The following is a 9118-nucleotide window of genomic DNA, read 5'->3' as shown; positions in this document are numbered from 1 at the left end:
AGGGCTGTCTCAGCTGATGTAGGTGAGGACAGACTGGGGTGAGGACAGACTGGGTGTCTCAGCTGAGGTAGGTGAGGAAGATGGGTGTCTCAGCTGAGGTAGGTGAGGATAGACGAGGTGAGGACAGACTGGGTGTCTCAGCTGAGGTAGGTGAGGATAGACCGAGGGTGAGGACAGACTGGGTGTCTCAGCTGAGGTAGGTGTGGACAGTCCGAGGGTGAGGACAGACTGGGTGTCTCAGCTGATGTAGGTGAGGACCCGAGGGTGAGGACAGACTGGGTATCTCAGCTGAGGTAGGTGAGGACAGACTGGGTGTGTCATCAGCTGAGGTGGTGTGGACAGTCGAGGGTGAGGACAGACTGGGTTTGTACAGCTGATGTACGGTGAGGGTCCGAGGTGAGGACAGACTGGGTATTCGTGAGGAGTGAGGAAAGACTGGGTGTCTCAGCTGATGTAGATGAGGACAGACTGGGTGTCTCAGTGAGGTAGGTGAGGATAGACAAGGGTGACGACAGACTGGGTGTCTCAGCTGAGGTAGGTGAGGATAGACCGAGGGTAAGGACAGACTGGGTGTCTCAGCTGAGGTAGGTGAGGACAGACTGGGTGTCTCAGCTGAGGTAGGTGAGGATAGACTGGGTGTCTCAGCTGAGGTAGGTGAGGATAGACTGGGTGTCTCAGCTGAGGTAGGTGAGGACAGACTGGGTGTCTCAGCTGATGTAGGTGAGGATAGACCGAGGGTAAGGACAGACTGGGTGTCTCAGCTGATGTAGGTGAGGATAGACTGGGTGTCTCAGCTGAGGTAGGTGAGGATAGACTGGGTGTCTCAGCTGAGGTAGGTGAGGATAGACCGAGGGTAAGGACAGACTGGGTGTCTCAGCTGATGTAGGTGAGGATAGACCGAGGGTAAGGACAGACTGGGTGTCTCAGCTGAGGTAGGTGAGGACAGACTGGGTGTCTCAGCTGATGTAGTTGAGGACAGACCGGGTGTCTCAGCCAGAGGTGGGTAGAGTAGCCAAAAATTGTACTCAAGTAAAAGTACTGTTACTTCAGAATATATGACTCAAGTAAAGTAAAAGTAGTCATCCAAAAAATTACTGAGTAAAAGTAAAAAAGTACTTGACGAAAAACACTCAAGTAGTGAGTAACTGTTGAGTAACGTCTGATTTATTTCTTAACACAAGCATCAATCAGACCGACAAAGATAAAAATAATTATCTTTAGGCAAATTATAGTTCATCCAATCAATAAAATAAATATTAATTACAAAATAGCTTACTGAGAGACTTGTCACATCAAATTTGGATGGATATGCATGTGTAAAACATACTGTATGTGACCTAAAAGACAAACATCCACCTCTCACAGCAAAAAACTAAAACCACCGCACGTCCTCAGGTTAGATGTTGGTTGTTGAACGCTGACATGTCCGTTGTTTTGGTAGACCCTAGACCACCGCAAAACGTAGCTGCTGTTTCTTTGCTTTGCTACGAGTGTAAAGCTAACCTGTCCCATATTAACGGTCTATGGTTCGTGCTGAAACGAGTATGGCCACGTGACTGCACAACGACGTGTGATTGGTAAGCTAGTCACGTTCAGCGGAAGATCTCTCCTCTCTGTCAAAATAAAAACAAACAAAATGAGACGTACGCGGGGGTAAAAACAATGACCGTAGTAACGAGTAACGAGCTCATGGAGCCTAATGTAGCGGAGTAGAAGTACAGTTTATTTTTCACTAATTACTCCAAGTAAAAGTAAAAGTATAGTGATTAAAACTACCTAGAAGTACAATTTTTCAAAAACTTACTCAAGTAAATGTAACGGAGTAAAGTAACTCGTATACCCACCTCTGGTCTCAGCTGATGTAGGTGAGGACACCGACTGGATGGGCAGCCTGCAGGACGGACACAGCTTGTCCTCTTCTCAGCTCTGGCGCAGACGTAGCAGGACATCAGGTGTCCCGTTCGTCGGGACAATGCAGCGTTCTTCGGCCGGAGACAGGATGAGACAGGGGTCCAGGCACGAGTCCGGCAGCGCCACTCGGCCGACACGCTGCGCTCCAGCTGGGGGCTGGGGGGGGAGGAGGAGGACTGGTGGGGAAGACGGCAGGAGCTCCTGGGAGTATGGAGGAGTAGGAGGACGAGGAGGGCTGGGACTCGGGAGTCCAGAACGTCGAGGAGGACGAAGGCTGCGAGGACGAGAGGGGATCCTGAGAGTTGGGTGCAGACGAGGGGGCGTCAGACAGGTCTGAGACAGGAGAGGAGTTTTCGCTCTTTCCCGTCTGGAACGTCGACTCCTTCGTTGTCCTGCGACATCAGAACCTTCAGGGGACAACATCAATCATCAATCAACAATCAATCAAACCAACCAAACATCATCGTAGTAGTTTGGAGAGAAGACATTTTACAATGTAATTTCTCTAAGCATCTCAAAATGTAGACATTTTATGGACAAATTTAAAAAAAATACTTTTAATACTTGTTGTTGTGAATATCAATCTGTGTATTAGGTGTGTACAGTTTTCACATTATAGTTTGTGTCCCCCCCCAGAGCAGTGTCCCCTCCCCTACTGAGTTCTTTGGCTGCTGATTGGTCGGTTGGCTTTGGAGGTAGGGACTTTCGGCATGGAGGAGGCGGACACCTCCGACAGCAATCCGGCGCAGGGCCCAGCAGCGAAGACAGTTTCTGGGAGAGGTGGGTTCACCTCGTACACTTCGACAGCGCCAGTAGTCCTGAGAGAGGGACCCACACAGGTAGGACCTGCGGTGGTGTGTGTGTGTGTGTGGGTGGTGTGTGTGTGTGTGTGGGTGTGTGTGTTGTGGTGTGTGTTTGTGTGTGTGTGTGTGGTGGGTGTGTGTGGGTGTGTGAGAGAAGGGAACACACACAGTTAGACCTGCGGTTGTGTGTGTGTGGGTGTGTGGTGTGTGTGTGGGACATACTGGAACCATAGGTAGACCAGACACAGCACCATCACCTCACACGGTAGACTGTCGTGTGTGTGTGTGTGTGTGTGTGAGCGGAAACACACACACAGTTAGACCTGCGTTGTGTGTGTGTTTGTGTGTGGGGCTCAGAGACACACAGTAACTGGGGTTGTGGGTTGTGTGTGTGTGGTGTTGTGTGTGTGTGTGTGCGTGTGGGTGTGTGTGTGTGTGTGTGTGTGTGTGAGGAGAGAGAAGAGAGGAACACAACAGTTAGACGCGGTTGTGTGTGGGTGGGGTGTGGTGTGTGTGGGGGGAACCACACAGGTAGACCTGCGTGTGTGTGTGTGGGTGTGTGTGTGGAGAGAGGAAACAACACAGTAGACTGCAGTAGGGGGGGTGTGGGGAACACGGTAGACGCTTGGTGGGTGAAGAAGAAACTTAGACCTGCAGTATGTGTGTGTGCGTGTGTGTACTCACAGCTTCAGTGATCTCTGTGTCTTCATCGAAGGAGTCCTCTTCAATATGGTGACCTCGATACCTAGACAGACGATACTTGTTAGTGAATTCTTTATTGTTGGCGTGGTCTTTTCATCGATTTGTTGACAATGAAAGATTCGGTACGTCACCAGACCTATTCTTTGGGGATGTAACGGTAGAAATGTTGACGGTAACAGTTATCCTTTTATTTAATATCTTATATCGCTGTATACCACGTTGAGGAAAGCCTGTGTTAATCCTCCAGCTGCAGGCGCACTGCGCTCACTATTAGAAATCATTCTGTAGCTTTACTGCTGTTTCTGTGTTTCTATTGCTGATAGATTGTGAAAGATGTGCAGAGTGGTAATTACTTATGATGCAGCCATGTGTTGATACTCAGTCGGGTTTGCTAGAGACGTGCAATCGCCAGTAAACACACCAGGAGCCACATGTGATGTTTACATGTTAATATACAGAGAAATAATGTAATTTAGTATTGTTTATCTATCTGCTTGGTAAATAAAGTTCAGAAAGTGAATTATTAGTTGCTGATATTTAGATCCACATCCAACTTCATAGTTTACTTCATGTGGGGGTTGTAATATTTTTACAAGCCCATTGCCATATTTTTTGATAATATAATTTCAGCGTGTTTCGGCTATCAGTGCTTTATGGACATATTGAACCACTAAAAATAACGCGATAATCCGAAAACGTGATATATTGATCACTGTAGCGTGAGGTTACATTTATACCATTTCATCCGTATTAGGGATCAGAGGTGTTTACCTGGTCGTCTGCAGACAGAGACGCGTTCTTCGTTGTAGTCGTCAGAGTCGATGGACTCCACCTCAAATTCAACACTGAAGTTATCGCTGTCGACGTCCTGCGACCGTGACACTCTGACCTCACGACTAGAGAGAGAGTAGAGAGAGAGAGAGGAGAGAGAGACACACACACACCACTTATGAACCCAAACAACAATACTACATCAACAAAATAGGGCTGCAACGAGCCTGTGGTTTTCATTGTCATTTCTCAATTAATTGTTTGGTTTATGAAATGTCAGGATATGGTTTAAAAAAGCCCAATATGACGTCCCAAAGTCTCGTTTTGTCAACAACTCAAAAGATATTAGTTAGTGTCACAGATGAGAGTAGAAATAGAAAAAATTCCCATTGTTAAAAGATGGAAATTTTTTAACAGATTACTCAACGATCAAACTGTCAAAATAGTTACGATTATTTCATAATTGACAACTAATCATTAATCTTTGCGCCTTAACAAAAGAAGTGGTGTGTGGTGTGTGTGTTTGTGAGTGTGAGTGAGTGAGTGAGTGAGTCAGGGAGAGAGAGAGATACTCACAGTGCTGTGGGAGTCGGATGATTGGCTGCTGTGTCTGTCCCGTACACTTTCCAGTCCACCAATCACGCACCGACAGACTGTCATCAAAGGTCAGGGAGTAGCTGTCAGACACTTCTCCTATCTCCCTCCTCTCTTCCTCCTCCGAATATCTCATCCCCCGCTAACTTTCGGAGGGCCTGAGGAGGATCGGGGGGGGGGGGGGGGGGGTTTAGTATCGCAGGTTAGTTTGTGAAACTTGATGGGTCTAATGCCAGTGCTTCTCAAATAGTGGGCGCGCCCCCAAAGGGGGCGTGGTGACGTTACCTGGGGGGGCGCGGTGTGACCCTGGGGAACAGGCCTTTTTTTTTGGCCGTACTAGTATAAAGTGTAATGCGCATCCACTACAGTTATTCTGTCAAGTTTGCGACAGAGCAACGTTTTACGACTTACAAGACAACAGGTCTGCCTCGGTTAGCGGTGGTTGAGTCAACAGAAAGCTCCGGCTGCGTTCTGGCTGTAGCCTCCGTTATTCAACGTAACAACCCCCGACATGGAAACGTTGTAACAGGGATGAAAGAGAACAACGGAGGAGACAAAGATAATGAGAAAAAAGTCAGGAAAGCTAAGACAAGGAATACGAAAAAGCGTGTTTAGCGCTTGGCTTCACTGTGACTAGAGTTGGAGGAAGAGGAAAGACCGGTGTGTGGTCTGTGGTGTGTGTGTGTGGGTGCGTGCTGCTGTGTTTGCTGTGTCTAAAAATGCTGCAGCGGACAGCATGAAGCCAAATAAATTTGGCGTCACTTAAATACGTTACACCCCATCACGCCGATAAGCGCTAGAGTTTTTCAGTGACAACGTGCTGAATATTGCCAAAACGTTATGCAGAGATGGATAGTCACGGTGGGGAGTGGGGGGGCCGCATAGTTTTCTCTTGCTAGGGGGGGCGCACACAGAAAATAATTGAGAAGCACTGGTTAATGGGTGGGTGCACTCAGAGGAGACATCACCTGGGCACGCCTGCAGCTGCTCCTCCCACTCCGCCGCCGCCGTCCCTCCGTCTGGCGAGAAGAGCCGACTTTCTGAATCCGCCTCTCAAAGCACAACAAAATTTCAGTCTTCATTTTGTAGTCATGTTTTCAATATTGTAATATTTTTGTACACACAGATACAGGTTGTGTGTTTTTTTTCACTTCTTTCAGGCGGACAAATGACAGACTACCAGGATCCCATCATTTTGCGGCTGTTTCCGACTTCGGTTGTCGTCAAATACCACAAGCATTTCTAAGCACCCAAACTACTTTTCATTACGTCAACACACTGTCAAGGTTCCCAGCGTGTTATGAGACTGTGTCTTACCCTTGTCCTCCGTCTGTCTGGCGTCGCTGGTGCTTCACTCAAGCTTGGCGGTGAATCTGAGCGAGAGCAAGAAGACACGTGTAGTTGTCGAGCAGCAAATGATAAGGAGCTGAAAAAAGAGAAGAGGGGGAGCTAAGACAGTAGAAATGTGAGGTGAGGGTGACCAACCATAATGCAACGGAAATGAGGAAAATCTTCCAATGTTCACCATCACCAGGTTTAAAAATATATACAATGGGGAGAAAACGGATGAGGAGCTGAAAGAAAAAGAGAGGAAAGAAAAGGAATGAAACCAAATGTGCACCCTTAAGACACATGTACAGTGACATGTTCATCATTACGTCAAGTTGGAGTGGCTAGGCCACGTGGGGACAAAAATAAGATGACAAAGGACTTAAGACTTCTTCTCGGTTCATGATGATTAAGTTGTAAGTCTGGTAGTTTCATTAGATTAACTATATTAATTTATTGCTTAATGTATTCAGACAAGGAGCCCCAGTTGGCTCGAGATCTAGTCTGTGGTCTTCTTTGCAAAAGCGCAGTGAATTGTGAGAGAAACCATGATAATCCATTTTAAACAATATGTCGACTCTGCACTTTTGCTTTTCAATTTACACCAACCTCCGCCCTGTCTCGTCGGGTGATGCGTGGAACTGACTCCTGCTACACTGACACTTCACAGGTGCTGAACTAATGAACAAATTGGTTCTCTTCTATACAGTAAAAGGCAAAATGACGGTGGGGTGCTGGGCGAGCAAAGTGAATCGAGAGACACCGACTACCACGCGCGAGCCTAGCACTCATATGGACTGAATGAAGGGTAGATCTGGATAGCACTCGCCCTAAATAAGTCAGAAAAGGGTGAAGTCCGGACATTTGATTCGAAGCAAAGAGAAAGAAGAGCAGTCCTACCTTGGTTCTTCACAGCCACAAGGTTCTGGTGATCATAGCAAACAGAACTCTGAAACATGCAAATACTTGTATACCTCGGCAAAGCCTGCATCACACAGATATATTCTATTATTTTACTATATACTGTTTTATTACATAATGTACAACATCACAAACGTTAAGTATCTATGTGCTGCTTGATGTACTTAAAAATCAACTGCTCTGTATATTTATTTTTATTTTCTCTTTATCTGTACTTATTCCGTTCTTTGTGAGCAAGAAACACCTGAATTTACTCTGGGGAGTATTAAAGGGTCATCTTATAAATGGGTTTGGTTTTTAATGTGTAAAGTATAAATAAAATGCTCAATACTAATAGAAAATTCCCTTAGGAACTGTCGGTTGTCATTTCAGAATAGAACAAAAACGGACGATGAATCTAATAACCGATTACCATCATCAACTCTTCCTCGTGAGGACAGACTGGGTGTCTCAGCTGAGGTAGGTGTGGACAGTCCGAGGGTGAGGACAGACTGGGTGTCTCAGCTGATGTAGGTGAGGACCGTCCGAGGGTGAGGACAGACTGGGTATCTCAGCTGAGGTAGGTGAGGACAGACTGGGTGTCTCAGCTGTCTTATGTGTTGATGACAGAACCTGTGTCTCCAGCCAGAGGGGTAAAGTAGCCAAAATTGTACTCAATAAAGTACGGTTACTTCAGATAATATGACTCAAGTAAAGTAAAAGATAGTCCCAAATATTACTTGAGTAAAAGTAAAAAGTACTTGCCGAAAAAACTACTCAGTATGTTAACTGTTGAGTAACGTCTGTTTATTTCTTACACACAGCAATCAACCGAGCCGACAAAGATAAAAAACTAATTATCTTTAGGCATTTATAGTTCTCCACATAAAATAAATTATAATTACAAATAGCTTACGTGTGACGGTCACATCAAATTTGGATGATACTGCATGTGTAAAACTACTGTATGTGGACCTAAAGACAAACATCCACCTCTCCACAGCAAAAAACTAAACCACCGCTACGGTCTCCTCATGTTAGATTTGAGTTTGTTGAACGCTGACATGTCCGTTTGTTTTGGTAGACCCTGAACACACCGCAAACCGTAGCTGCTTTTTTCTTGCTTTGCTACGAGTGTAAAGCTAACCTTGTCCATCTTAACGGTCTATGGTCCCGCTGCTGAAACAGTATGGGCCACGTGACTGCACAAAGCCTGTGATTGGTTAGCATAGTCACGTTCAGCGGAAGACTCTCTCCTCTCTGTCAAATAAAACAAAATGAACGTACGCGGGGGTAAAAACATGACGGCTATTAAACGAGAACTAGCTCATGGAGCCTAATTTAGCGAGTAAAGTACAGTTTATTTTTCACTAATCTACTCAAGTAAAAGTAAAAGTATAGTGATTTAACTAGAGTGTTTTTAAATCACTATACTTTTCCTTTTACGGGCGTAGATGAGTGCAAAAATAAACTGTACTCTTCGCCGCTTACATGGCCCATGACCTCGTTACTCGTTTCCTACGCGTCATTGTTTGTACCCGCGCTTACGTCTCCTTTGTTTTTTTTTGAACAGAGCGAGAGAGAGTCTTCGCTGAACGTGACTATTCTAACCATCCCACTTCGTTGTGCAGTCCCGAGGGGGGGGGGTGGGGGGGGGGTGGCAAACTCGTTTCAGCAGCGGGACCATAGCCGTTTAATAATGTGACAGGTTAGTCTTACAACTCTTACAAGCAAAGAAACAGCATCTACGTATGCGTTGGTTCTGTCTACCAAAACAAACGACATGGTCACGTTCCACAACTCAACATCTAACCTGAGGAGCGTAGCGTATGGTTTTAGTTTTGCTGTGGAAGGTGTATGTTTTGTCTTTTAGGTCACAACAGTATGTTTTACCATCGTATCCCATCCAAATTTGATGTGACAACTCTCTCAATCAAGCATTTTGTATTAATAATTTATTTTATTGTTGGATGACTATAATTTGCCTAAAATAATTATTTTTTATCTTTGTCGGTCTGATTGATGCTTGTTGTTCGAAATAAATCAGACGTTACTCAACAGTTACCACTACTTGAGTATTTTTTTCGTCAAGTACTTTTACTTTTACG

At 45.6% G+C, this 9118-nt stretch overlaps 1 protein-coding gene, 2 long non-coding RNA genes and 1 pseudogene across 18 annotated transcripts in view; 2 read left to right on the top strand and 2 right to left on the bottom strand.

The window, feature by feature from the left end:
* The window catches only part of nrcama (neuronal cell adhesion molecule a), a 1100153-nt gene that overhangs the window by 58306 nt on the left and 1032729 nt on the right, over positions 1-9118 (bottom strand). The window lies entirely within an intron of this gene.
* Positions 1-9118, bottom strand: part of LOC116673022 (E3 ubiquitin-protein ligase Mdm2-like) — a 26356-nt pseudogene that overhangs the window by 2024 nt on the left and 15214 nt on the right.
* The window catches only part of LOC116673024 (uncharacterized), an 11913-nt gene that overhangs the window by 461 nt on the left and 2334 nt on the right, over positions 1-9118 (top strand). Inside the window, exons 4-5 of one of the 2 annotated variants that reach the window (XR_004327712.1) lie at positions 23-84; positions 118-200. The exons of the other annotated variant lie outside the window; for it this stretch is intronic. This is a non-coding gene — a long non-coding RNA (uncharacterized LOC116673024). The remainder of the gene's footprint in view (positions 1-22; positions 85-117; positions 201-9118) is intronic. 2 annotated transcript variants of the gene reach the window in all.
* On the top strand, positions 485-1911 carry LOC116673025 (uncharacterized). The gene is made up of 3 exons (XR_004327713.1): positions 485-603; positions 655-720; positions 1866-1911. It is a non-coding gene; the product is annotated as an uncharacterized LOC116673025 (long non-coding RNA).

This window comes from Etheostoma spectabile, chromosome 23 (assembly GCF_008692095.1).
Source record: "Etheostoma spectabile isolate EspeVRDwgs_2016 chromosome 23, UIUC_Espe_1.0, whole genome shotgun sequence".
In the NCBI taxonomy this organism is placed as follows: Eukaryota; Metazoa; Chordata; class Actinopteri; order Perciformes; family Percidae; genus Etheostoma; species Etheostoma spectabile.
Note: the sequence above shows the minus strand (reverse complement) of the source record. Positions and strands in the feature narration are given on the sequence as shown.